General features: G+C 34.2%; 1 protein-coding gene across 1 annotated transcript in view; it reads left to right on the plus strand.

Moving 5' to 3' along the window:
* TENM1 (teneurin transmembrane protein 1) overlaps positions 1-14,007 on the plus strand; it is a 566,532-nt gene that overhangs the window by 266,348 nt on the left and 286,177 nt on the right. The gene's annotated exons all lie outside the window — the stretch shown is intronic.

Below are 14,007 nucleotides of genomic sequence, written 5' to 3' on the forward strand. Positions count from 1 at the left end.
TAAATCCAAATCTCTCCATACGAAGCTTCAAAGAGAAATTCAAATCAACAAGGAGAGCAAAACAAAAACAAACAAAAAACCCACCGATAATCTACTTCAATACCATAACTAGGAGATAGAGAATTAATTCTGCAAACTTCAAATTACACATAAGTAGAGAAATAAATACTCAAATTAAGCCGAGTTAGCTCTGTAGCTCATGCCAGAGCTTAGAGTCAGACAGAAGCTAAATGGAAAGGAAGATATGAGAACTGGGGCCTAGCTGCGGCAGAATTGATCAAATAACTCCCATTAAAAAGAAATCCCTCCCTTGGTGGGCAGATATTGATAACAGATCTAAGACGTGGCATATGAGAGCACTGGCTACTGAAAATGGAAAGAAATGTGCTTTAAAGTGCATAGAACTAGAGTTGGTAGCCTTGGGAAGGCACCACTTCTGAGGATATAGAGGCATTGACTTGGAAGAAGTGTCCCTCAGAGGCCTGGTAGTGAAGGAAAAGAAGGAAGCAAGAGGTAGAATCTTAGAATACAGGAGAAATAAAAGTGAATCACAAAATTAAGGGGTATACTGAACCCCCTATTAAAATGGCATCATTGATTTTACAAACCACTTTAATATGAACAAAGAAATCTAGTAAGTCACTCAAGCTCCTGACTACTGTCTGCACACAATTCTTATTGCTGGCCCAGGAAAATAAAGTATTTAAGAATGAACATAAAAAAGTAAGCAACATCCACACAAAGCTCTATAAGAAGAAGTAGAAAATAAGAATCAATCATTTTATCCAATAAAAAACCTCTCCAAATAACCAACCCCAAAGAAGAAAAAAAACTGCAATAAAACATTTTAATCTTAAACAAACATTTGAAGATATGAAAAAAGACTCCAATGATAAATTTTAAAACTCATAACAGAAATGTGCAAAAGGAGAATTGACCAAACTCAGGAAATAAATTTAAGAAAAAGATAAAACCATCTTGAAAATGAAGACTGTACTGAATGGTGACCAAGGAGGAAAAAATTTTAAAATATAGTGAGATGCAATGTTCTGAAAGGCACTTGTATAGCAAAGAGAGTGAAATTGAAATAAAGAGAGGTAAAATTTTTTAAAAAGATCAGAGAAAATGATTGGTGTAAAAGATAGGCAAAGTAATCCAGACTATCAAATGTTGTGAATGTTCTCTGAAACCTCAAGAAAGATATATTCTCTATAATCGATGAGGTTCATAAATTAGAAATAATACAAATACAATTCCCAGATCGTGGTGAAATGGAACTACAAATTAATCAGAAAATTCGAAAATAAGAAAAGCCCTTCTTCCTGGAAATGTTTTAAATTTTAAAAAAATTCTTGTGCAAAAAGGAAATAGGTTATTACTATGATAATGCAGATTTTGACTATATAGGTTTATCTTAAAAATTTTAAATTATAAACTCTTCTAGTGGCCAGGCCAGGTAAATAAATATAATTGAAGAGAAAAAAAGGAAATAAAAAGTAAAATTACAAAATTTCTAAGAAATAACAATGATGAACATACCACATGTCAAAATTTATGAAATACAATTAAACCATTTCAATAAAATTAAAGAAAAGAAATCTTAAAAGTCAATACAATAAACTAAAAGCATAAGAAAGGAAATAAGAAACTTAAAGCAGAAGTTAATGGAGTAGGAAACAAAAAAATAGAAAAATAAATACAATGGTGTTAAAAATCAACAAATAGGCAGACCACAAATAATCTGTAATCAAGAGAAAAGAGGAAATATATGCAAAATAAGAAATTAAGGGAAATAACTATTGAAACAGAGGAAAGGTTTTTTAAAAAAACTGTAAGTGGCAATTTTGCATGAATCTCCTTCATAATGGTTGAACTATTTTGTTTACCCACCAGCAATGTATGAAAGTGCCTATGTCTCTATTGACATTGCCACCAGACTGTGTTGTAAGTCTGGTATTACTTTTGAATGAGTAAATATATCCATGTTCTGAGTAAATATATTCATGTTATTGGGAACAGGGTTCACTGTGTGAAAAAAAGGAAATACAAATATGGAATGGGAAAGAGGAAGAACTCTGTGGTATTGGATTAGAATTGAGGACATGAAAATAAGCTTGTGCTTTTAAAAATAAACCTATACATATAGATATATGCGTGCATACACACACGTTAACAAAGCAGGTTATAAAATCTAAAAGTTTTGTTCTTTGTGTATATATCCTGGCCTGTCCCCTGGAAAGACTTAAAAGCGGTGACACCTCTGTAGTAATGAACACATCTCATATGCAAACTTTGGTTTCTAAATACATTTCCTACCAAAACCTTTTTGAAGATTGCCTGTTTCTAGGTCTATGGCAGGGAAAGTAAGGTAAGCCTGAGATATCTCGTGCTAGAAAGCAAGGAAGTGTTCAGGCATATCAAAATGACACAGGAACCAATTTGAAGGGATGCCCACTAGCCAAACTTGAATGTCAAAAAGAATAATGATGGTAATTGATTACACATGGAACAACAAAAAGAATTTAGTATTGTAATACTAAAAAAAATAAGCACTTAATTTCTAGAAATAGGCATGAAATTGTACTTTAACTCATATAGGTCCCTTTATGCATAATTATAGTCTCATTCAAGTTAGGTATTACAGTAATCCCCCTTTATCAAGTTTTGCTTTCTATAGTTGCATTTACCTATGGTCAGCACAATCTGAAAATGTTACATACAATAAGATATTTTGAAAGAGAATGAGAAAGTGGCCACATTCGTGTAACTTTTACTACAGTATATTGTTTGAATTGTTCTATTTTATTATTAGTTATTATTATTAATCTTTTACTGTGCCTATTTATAAATTAAACTTTATCATAAGTATGCATGTATAGGAAAAAACATTGTATATATAAGGTTTGGTACTAGCCAAGGTTTCAGGCATCCATTGGGATTCTTGGGACATATCCCCCATGTATAAGGAGGAACTACTGTATTATTTCTAATTTACATATGAGGGAAGTTTAAGTAGCTTGCCCCATATTGCACAGCTAGTAAATAGAAGAGCCATTACTTTTCAGGTATGTCTGGCACAGAAAGTGCCTGTGCCCTCACTTATTACACTAAACAACCTCTATAAATGAGCTCATATTATATACTATTTTATTACCTGCTTTGTGATTGTTTTTCTCTATTATTAAATATTTTCTATAACATTTTTAATAGCAACACGATGATATAGTCATTGATTTAATGAATCCAATTTGTTGCACATTTGAGTAATTTTCAATATCTTACTGTTATATACAATATCATATTGAAGATCAATATTTTAAATCTGTTCAGATCCTTTTCTTAATATAAATTCCTAAACGTGGAATTTCTGGATAAAAATATTTTAAAACATTTCCAACACTTTGGATGTTTGTTGCCAATTTATCTAAACATTTTGCAACACTTTACATGACCAGTAGTGTATGAGGGTGCTCATTTCTCTGAACCCTTGAAAACTTTGACATCATCATTTATAAAAAAGAAAAGAAGCCATTTTGATAGGCAAAAGAATATTTCAGTGTTTTAGCTTACATTTTCCTTCCAGACTTATTGAGGTATAAATGACAAATTAAAATTATATATATTTAAAGTATATAATGTGATGTTTTGATACATATATACATTATGATATGATTACCACAATCTAATTAACATATCCAACTCCCTCAAGTTTTTTTGGTGATGAGAACATTTAAGATCTACTGTCTTAGAAAATTTCAAGTCTGCAATACAGTATTATTAACTATAGCCACCATGCTGTACATTATATCCCCAAAACTTATTCATCCTGCACAACTGAAACTTTGTACCCTTTGACCAACATCTCCCCATTTCTCCCACCCCCAGTGTCTACAAGCTACCATTCTACTATCTGCTTCTGAGTTTGACTCTTTTAGATTCCATATACACGTGAGATCATGTAGTATTTGTCTTTCTGTATCTGGGTTATTATTAGTATAATACCTTCCAGGTTCATCCATGCTTTTGCAAATGATAAGATTTCCTTCTTTTTAATGTATTCCACTGTGTATATAGATACATTAAGATAGATAGATGTATAGACATAGGTATAGATATAGATATCACATTTTATTTTATCTACTTATTTGTTGATGAACACCTAGGCTGTTTCTATATCTTGACTTAAAATCTATTTTGTCTTGAAGTCTGTTTTGTCTGATATAAGTATAACCATTCCTGCTTTCTTTTGATTGCCATTTGCATGAAATATCTTTCCCCATCTGGTCACTTTCAGCTTGTGTGTGTTCATATAGCTAAAGTGAGCTTCTTATAGACAGGATATATAGTTGGATCTTTTTTTATCCATTCAGCCAGTCTATGTCTTTTGATTAAAGAATTTAACCCACTTAAAAATTATTGATAGGTAAGGAATTATTATTGCTATTTTGTAACTTACTTGCTGTTTTGTAGTTTCTTTGTTCCTTTCTTCTCTTACTGTCTTCTTTTGTGATTTTATGATTTTTGTAGTGGTTTGCTTTAATTTCTTTTTTTTATCTTTTGTGTATCTAATAGAGGTTGTTTTCTTTGTGGTTACCATGAGGCTTACATAAAAAAGGAGTGCAATGCGCACCACCCGAAGGATGGACATATTTGAAACACGGACTTGCGGGGGGGGGGGCCAAGGGCAACATACGTAACCTAAACATCTGTACCCCCATAATATGCTGAAATAAAAGAAAAAAAAACTTATAAAAGTTTATTTTAAGTTGATAACAATTTAACTTCGGCCACATACAAAACTTTTAAATTTAACTTTTCTTCCCCCTACACTTTATATTATTGATGTCACAATTTATATCTGTTTATATTGTGTATCCATTAACACATTATTGTAGCTATAGTTATTTTTAATTCTTTTGCTTTTTTACTTTTATACTAGAGTTAAAAGTGATTTATGTACCGTCATTACAGTATTAGAGTATTCTAAATTTTACTATACAGATGTTCCTTGGATTATGATAGAGTTATGTCCCAATAAACCCATCATAAGTTGAAAATATCCTAAGTTGAAAATGCATTTAATACACCTGACCTATGGAACATCATAGCTTAGCCTAGCCAACCTTAAACGTGCTCAGAACACTTACGTTAGCCTACAGTTGGGCAAAGTCATCTGGCAACACAGTACACTGTAGAGTATTGATTGTTTATTCTCACGATCACGTGACTGGCTGGGAGTTTGAGTTCACAGCCACCACCCAGCATCACAAGAGAGTATTGCACTGCTTTCTATTGAATGTGTCTCACTTTCACATCATTATAAAGTCAAAAAATCATAAGAACCATTATAAGTCAGGGACTGGCTATATTCTTACCTTCACACTGAATTTTATTTTATTTTATTTTCCTCTCTTTTTAAATTTATTCATTTATTTAATTGACAAATAAAAATTGAGCCTATTTATTGTTTATAACATGTTGTTTTGAAATATGTATGCATTGTAGAATGGCCAGATCAAGCTCTGAATTTTATACTTTTGTATATTTTCATATCTTTTTTAGTTATTAGTTAGCCTCTTTTATTTTTAACTTGAAAAATTCCCTTTAGCATTTCCTATAAGACAGGTCTAGTGGTGATGAACTTCCTTAGCTTTTGTTTTTATGAGAAATTCTTTATTTCTCCTAATTTCTGAAGGAAAGCTTTGCCAGTTATAACATTTTTGGTTGGCAGGTTTTTTTTTCTTTTAATACTTCTAATATATAATCCCACTCTCTTCTAGCCTGTGTAGTTTTTGCTGAGAAATTCACTGGTATTCTTATGGAGATTACCTTGGATATGATTTTCTTTTCTCTTACTGCTTTCAAAATTCTTTTTTGTTGACTTTAAAGAATTTGATTATAGTATGTCTCAGTGTACATCTCTTTGTGTTTAATCTATTTGCAATTAATTGGGCTTTATGGATCTGGATGTTCATTTTCGTCTCCAGATCTGGGGAATTTTCTGTCATTATTTCTTTAAATAAGTTTTCTACCTCTTTCTCATTCATTGTTCCTTTGAGACTCCCATAATGCATATATTGGTTTGCTTGATGTTGTCCCATAGGCTTTCTTCACTCTTTTTCATTTGTCTTTCTTGTTGTTCCCCTTACTGAGTAATTTCAAATGAGCTGTCTTTGAGCTCATTGATTCTTTCTTTTGTTTGATTGAGTTTACTGTTAAAGCTCTTTGTGAAATTTTCAGTTCAGTCATTGTGTTTTTCAGCTCCAGAATTTCTGTTTCATTCTTATTTATGGTTTCTATCTCTTTGTTGAGTTTATCATATTGCTTATGTATTGTTTTCCTGATTTTATTTAGTTGTCTATCTGTGTTCTCTTATAGCTCACTGAGTTACTTTAAGTTGATTATTTTGAATTCTTTGTCAGGTAATTCGTAGATCTCCATTCCTTTAAAGTTGTTTACAGGTACTTAATTTTGTTCCTTTGATGGTGTCATGTTTCCCTGATTATTCATGATCCTATGGCATTGGCACCTCCTTCGGTATTTACAGACTAGCTTCAGCAGGAAGCTTCAGCACTTTACTAGTCCACTCATCCAAGGATTCTGTGTGGGCCAACTGGCAGGGTCTGTAGGCAGGCTTCTTACTGAAACACTTGGGCCAGTGGGCCTGGTGCCTTGGTCAGTAAATGAGTGAGCCTCGAGCTTAGGTCCACAGTTGTCAGATTGGTGCCTGCGGCTATGGGGAATGACCTGACACTGGTACAAGCCTGGAGCCTGGGTACACAGGAATGGACTTCGAGTCTAAAGCCACAGGGGTTGGCATGGAGCTTGGGACTATGAAGGCCAGCTTGGTGCTGGGATGGGCCTGGAGCCTAGGTCTGCAGCGGCTACACTGGAGGTTCAATCCAGACTGATGCTTGGGTGGGCCTGGAGTCTGAGTCCGTGGGGACTGCCCTGAAACCTGGAGTCACAGGGGCTAGCCAAGCTCAGGGGCAGGCCTGGAGCCTGGGTCTGTGGGGACCATCTGGAGTCATAGGCCATGAGGGCTTCCCTGTCACTGGAGTAGGCCTGTAGCTTTGGTTAGTGGGGAGCAGCCTGGCACCAGGGTTTGCTGGAGTGAGTATGGTACTGGGGTCCACAGTGAAGTTGGATGCCCACTTCACTCTCCTTCCCCCACATGGAGGGTATCTCTCTCCACACTGTGATGCATGGGCTTGGGGGAGGGCTGACATGGGTAATGTGAAACTGTCTTTCTACCCTCTTCAATGCATCTTTTCTCAGTTATGTACTCCACCCAGGTGCTGTAATCTCTCACTTGGATTCCTTAGCTCTTGTGAAGGAATTTTGGAGCTTTCATGGTTGTTCAAATTCATATTTCTGTGAGGGGATGATCACTGGAAACTCCTTTTCCACCATCTTGCTGACATCACTCCTCTAGCTCGGATTTTTAAATTGCCACCATGGTCGGATATTTTAAATTGTTACTGTTAATTTGCATTTTTTCTTTTTTGAATTGCGTAGTGACATCTTTTGCCCATGTTTCTACGGGAGGGTTCAGCTGACATTTATTGATTTATAAGGAATTTTTATATATTAAAAATTTTAACATAAACTACATATTTTAATGTTGTATAAAAAAGAACCAAACTAACAGTTTTAAATCATAGGTAAATAATAAAAACTGAGAGACTGCTATTTTCTTTTCTCATATCTACTATATCATGGCAAGACATTTGAGGAAACATTAAGAAAAAATGTAGACTCATTTTCAGGAATGATATGAAGTTGAGTAAACTTCCCACTGCCTACCTTTCCTTTAAAGAGAAACTTGAACCTATTTCAAAAATAGAAAATGCGATTTTGGACAACAAAGTGATCAATTTTAATAGAAATGCTAAGGAGATTGAGGTAAAAAAGAGAAGAGACTTAGAACCAGTGGAAAATACATAGTGTATATTTGACTTCAGTTACATGTGACCCAGTAATCCAATAAAATCATCTAAGTATCCTTATAAAAAGATTATTTTGCTGGTATACATCTATTCGAATTGGAGAGTTTTTTAAATAGAGCTTCTAGTTCTCTCCTATGCACTTACCTCAAATGGATGCACAAAATTAGTCTGAATAATCAGTCTGTGGCAAAGAGCAAATTTTTTTCATGTAAAAGCAACTGGTGGCATAAAAATTTGACCTCTAACATTGGCCTCATTAGCCTATTTCCAACTAAATTACTTTAGTACTAAATGTCATTGAAAAGAAGAAATGGATCATATCCTCTCTTGGTCTTGAATAAGACAGAAGCATGTGTTTTGGTGGAATAAGGTAGAAAAGTAGGGTCCTAGTGTCAGCTCTCCAAGTCCTAGGGCAAAGCACTCCCTCTATCTAGGTTTTAGTTTCCTCCTCTATAAAATGAGAAGATTGAACCAAATAGTTTGTGGTGTTTTCTTTCCAAAATAAGCTTTTAATTTTGGAACACTTTTAGATTGATAGAAAAGATGCAAAGATAGTACAAAATATTCCCATATACTCTTCATTTAGTTTCACCTATTGTTAACACTCTGTATCACCATGGTATATTTGTCATAACTAAGAAATCAACATTGATAATTACTATTAACTGAACTCGACACTTGATTTGGATATTGCCAGTTTTTCCCCAGTGTTTTGTTTTTTTTTTTTCTGTTCCAGGCTCCAATTCAGAATAGAATAGTATATTGATTGTCATTTCTCCCTAGCCTCCTCTGGTCTGTAACAGTTTCCTGTCCTAGATGACCGTGACATTTTTGAGTAGCACTGGTCAAGGTTTTCATAGAATGACTCTCAATTTGGGTTTTGTCAATGTTGTACCCATATTTAGACTGGAGTTATAGGTTTTGGGGAGGAAAACCACAGAGATGCCATTATGATCACATCAAGTGTACATCAAGTGTACATGCCATCATGTACATGCTGTCATTGATGATGGTAACTTTGATCACCCAACTGAGGTAGTGTTTGCCAGGTTTCTTCACTTTAAGTTTACTCCTCACCCTCCTTTCCAAACTATATTCAACTAGTCTGTGGTCTTTTTAAGCTCTAACAGACCATGATTTTATTATGTTGAAGACAAATTCCCTTACCTGCACAGATCAATTTACTAGAGTTGAATACATCACCCAGGATTGCATATTTGTGCTGGGTGACTCAGCTAAAAATTTTCTTGGGACCCATTTCACAGTATATGGCTGTGTGAGAATTCTCAGTTATGTTTCATAAAATGAGACTCTAACTGCTTTATGCTAACCCTTGTCAAAAGTGTATGCTACTAAGAAATGATGACATCTTAAAAATCTTAGGTTCTAATTTGTGAAAAGCTTTTACCAAGAGAACCCAAAACCTAAAACTTCCAGATCTTACTGGCCACGATGATGGAGGAAAGGAAATGAGCAGCTTTGGGGCATGTTGATGGGTGATGGGAACAGAAATGAATGTCTGTTCTTAGTTAAGTCAAGGATTTAGAATTAGGTGAGTTTTCTTTTTAAACTCTGCTATATGGCTGTGTGAAGATGGTAGCTAGAGTTCTCTCAGAAACTTGAGTCCCTCTATATTACTCTCTCCAGAGAAACACAACTATATAATCCTCTCCCAGGGCAGGAAAGTAGAAGATTCAGTGAGCAAATGACCTTTGACCTTTCTCCTCTTCCAAGATGGTTTTGTAAAGATTAGCTTAAGGGGAGAATTAACCAGGCTTAATAATAATGGCTAGTATTTATTGAGAATTTAGTGTGTACCAGGCACATTCTAGGTACCTTATGTGCACTGACTCATTTAGTACTCACAGCAACCTTATGGAGAAGATGCTACAATTATGCACATTTTATGGTGAGAATACAGAGACACAGAGATTAAGTAACTTGCCCAAAGTCACACAACCAGTTAGTAGCAGAATTGGGATTCAACCACGGAAGCTTGGCTCCAGGATCTCTGCTCTTTACTATACCACCTGACAACTGCCTCCCTTTAGATAAAGTGTAAGCTCCAAGAGGGCAAGGTTTTTTGTAACCAGTTACTTTTGTATCCTCAGCAGCTAGGACAATGTCTACTACATAGTAATCAGCCAAAAAATAATTATTACATGAAAGGAGAAGGCTTGAGGATCCTTATCATAAATCAACCCCATTTTGATCATACATTGGTGATTCTGTCAAAACACTGTCATGGTGTCACCTCAGAAAACCCAGAACAAACTTGGTCCTTATAATATCCACCACTTCATTCTCTGTACCTCCCTGTCTGATTAAATCTTATAAGGCAGCTAAGAAAACTCCATAGTTTTCTACCACTCATTTTCTGTCTTCTCTATTATATCTCCTGCCTCCTCAGCCTCATATAAGCCCTGTTCTTTAATGTTAACTATGAATAATCAGGTAATGGAGGGGTTTTAAGATCTCAATATCTACAAGTTTGCATAAAGACAGATACCATGTGTCTATGACTATGGCTGCATGATTCCAAATCAGAAAAGTGAGTTTCAAAGCATCAGGGGTTGTAGGCATAAATCAATGAATATATTTCCATTTTTAAAATTTAAATATATGCATAAAAATGGGTAAGAGGAGGAGAGAGCTGTGTAGGTCTATTTCTTACTCTCCATAGTCACCAGTTTTATTTGGGTCCTTTTAAAAGAACCTGGATACTGTTACCGATAAGTACTCAAACCAGAAAAGAAGGTAAGAAACTATTTAGGAATCTGAGAGACTTCATCATTAATAATGAAGAGGTGACAGGCAGTGACTTGGACCACAGTGAAAAGGAGAATTAGCTGAGCAGAAAATGAAATAAAATGGGAAAGAAAAAGAAAATTTTAAAGAAGAATCAAAAGTCCTGATTCCTGACTGAATTGATATTTTTGTTACATTATTCATTAAGCTGTTTTTTTAAAATTTATCCCATCATTATACTGTTATTCCTCCTGACTCCACAAAACAAATAATAATACAAAAATAAATAAGATTTGAGTAATGGAGAGTACTTATTGGTGCTGTGACTTGAGATGAAACCATTAAATAATTGTGTCTGTCTGATAAGGAATACACAGATGGGCCTGTTATGCAACTGCAAATGGAGATCGTATATTAAGGCTGTGATAAGGTACCCAAATAGACATGTTATTTATAAATATTGCTGTAGCCTTGGAATAGAAAATATAAAATACATAGTAAATGAAAGTTTTAAGATAATATAATATAGAACTGGGATATTAAAATGATTTATTACTTTGATAGAATCTTTTCTAGCCTGGGTATTGGATAAAACTGAGATCATACTAAGGCAAAAAGAAAGCATGCTACAATAGAGAATAATTCATTTCACTTAGGAGAGGAAAAGCAGGTATTCCAACATGTGGAGCAACAAGAAAGGTGTGCTCATTGCCTCTGTTGTACCATCTCAATCTTTTCTTAATTGGCATTTAATTTTACTATTTCATCATGGCAGACTTGCAAAATGTGTTATGTAAAACTGTTCATGTTAAACTGCTTTTTATTTTCTTTCTTTTTTTTAATTAGTGATTTTTTTTCTTTCTAAGGAAATTTTATCCAAACGTGGCACAACAGCTTTTTAGGCTTTCAAAAATGTTTGAAAGGGATCTCAAAGCCATATTGACTATATTCAAATTGCTTTGAAAAGGAACATTTAAGTATGTTTTATTTATGTTCATGATGTAGTGTAAGCACAGATAATATTTTTAGTAGAAAATGTATATGTATAACCCTAGGAAAAGAAAGAGAAAACTTGAATGAAACTGCTGAGGCACTAATAAAGTACCATAAATAAACATGCATTACTTCCTTTATTCTTGAAAAATGCTTCTCTGAAAACTAATAGTTTTCAATCCTGCGTGCAATCTGGGTATTACCAGGCTAAAACTCAGAACTGAAGGTAATTTATCAAAGGGCTATAGTTCACTCACATACCGATTTGATATTTTATGTAATAAAAATGTGATTTATTTTAAGATGGAAAGATAACCTGGTTTCTGTAATGTTAGCAGTCACTGCATTTAATTCATGTAGCTTTTATTTTTGCAGTGATATTCCTTATTGCAGAAGCATCTCGTCTCACATTATGGCCACTGATGTATCGGTCTGGTGAGATTGCTTCCCATAGGAGTTAAGTTGAAAGCCTGAAGTCGTCAGGGGTCACCATCTGAGTAATGTACTTGGTATATTTTTCAGGAAGGGGACAGTCCAACACACAAGTAGATCTGTAGCTTTGACAAGCTTTGGAAGTAAAGTACAAATGACAGCGAAGTCCCTAGCCTGAAGGAACATGAAGCAAGATATGTAAGGGAACTGATGGGAGAAAAATATTGACAGAAAGGGAAAATAAATTATCTTGAAAAATATCACATGCTTTTGTGTTGACATGATTTGAAACGTGACATCATCCATAATGCTCAGGACTTTGTGACATAGTTTTTATACTTTCTAAATAGATTTATTATAATTAGAAAATAATAACAAAAATTCTTGCAACCAATAAATATAACATCCTTAGCTAAACGTGTGCATTTTAAGGTGCAAAATGAATTACTTGAAAGCAAAGTTGTATTTGCTTTTAAAATCTTGTAATTTTGAGGTTCACTTGTATATTTATTAGCAAAACCTATTTACTCTGTTATTAAATGAATTCAAATAAGAGAGTGGACACAAAACATCAAAAGATACAGAATAACATGAGAAGCAGTCCTATCTCCTGATACTAGCACTAGAAACATATTCCAATAAATTTAAATACTTAAATACCTAAAAGGAATTCTTCCCAATACCTAAATTTTCCTTATTCAGATATTTTGAGGATAATTTTTTAGAGCACTCAATTTCAAACCATAGTCTTTAGAGCTTTTGGACCCCCAATCTGTTTCAATCAAATGAGTTCTGTTTTATGTTTTATGTATTTTGGGATTATTCATATTTAATTGCTGGATGGTTCTTTTGCTTAAGTATGTTTTGAAAAGCTCTATTTTAGATAGAAAACAGCAATAAAACAGATAGAATAAAACAATGCAACTATCCATTCAGTTTAACAAAGGTTTGTTAAGCACCTAGTATTTTAAAAATTATATAATAATACATGAATACATTATCATTGTAAAAGATTCTAACAATGCTATGAAAATGGCAAAGTATCCTTTCAGTTCCCGTAGCTCCCCACTTTAAAGATCAACAGTTTGGTATGCATCTTTTCAGTTCTCTTTCTATACATTTACACACACACACACACACACACACACATACACACACACACAGACACATTTTCTACTTAAACAGGATCATGGTATATGCATTGTTCTATGCTTTTTCAATCCAGATCTTAGCACTCTTTTCACGTCAGTATGTATAGGTCATCCAGTGTGTGCTGATAAATGTTTAAGAACCAGCTCTCTGGGCCAAAAAGCCCTGATTTGCAGCATTTGCTGATTCCTGGAGTGTAAATACACCCACCATGGCTGATTTCAACTGCCAACATGAAGTCACTGGAGGTGGAACTGGGAAGAGATGCGCACAGTTGGCTCTTGTAAACCAGTGTAAGGCAGCTCTAGTATATATCACTAGATTGGTCCTTTTTCCTCTCTCTTTTTGCCTTTTTATTTTGAAATAATTTTAGCCTTACAAAAAAGTTGCAAATGTAGCACAGAATTCTTGTATTTCTGTCACTGAGCTTCTCCCAATGTTAACATCTTGCATAACTATAGTACAATCACTAAAACTAAAAAATTAACATTGATATGATGCTAAACTTAGAGTTTAATTCAGATTTCTCCAGTTTTTTCACCGTCTTTTCTGTTCCAGGATCCCATATTGTACTTATTTGTCCTGTCTTCTCAGTTTCCTTCGATGTGACTATTTCTCAGTATCAGTCTTTTAATTCTTACATAGAATTTCATAGCATGGGTGTACCAGTCTCCCACAGATGGATATATTGATTGTTCTGGCTCTTTTTTTACTATATTAACAAAGTCAATGTATT

Source organism: Propithecus coquereli, unplaced genomic scaffold, assembly GCF_000956105.1.
Source record: "Propithecus coquereli isolate 6110/MARCELLA unplaced genomic scaffold, Pcoq_1.0 Scaffold92, whole genome shotgun sequence".
Taxonomy (NCBI): Eukaryota; Metazoa; Chordata; class Mammalia; order Primates; family Indriidae; genus Propithecus; species Propithecus coquereli.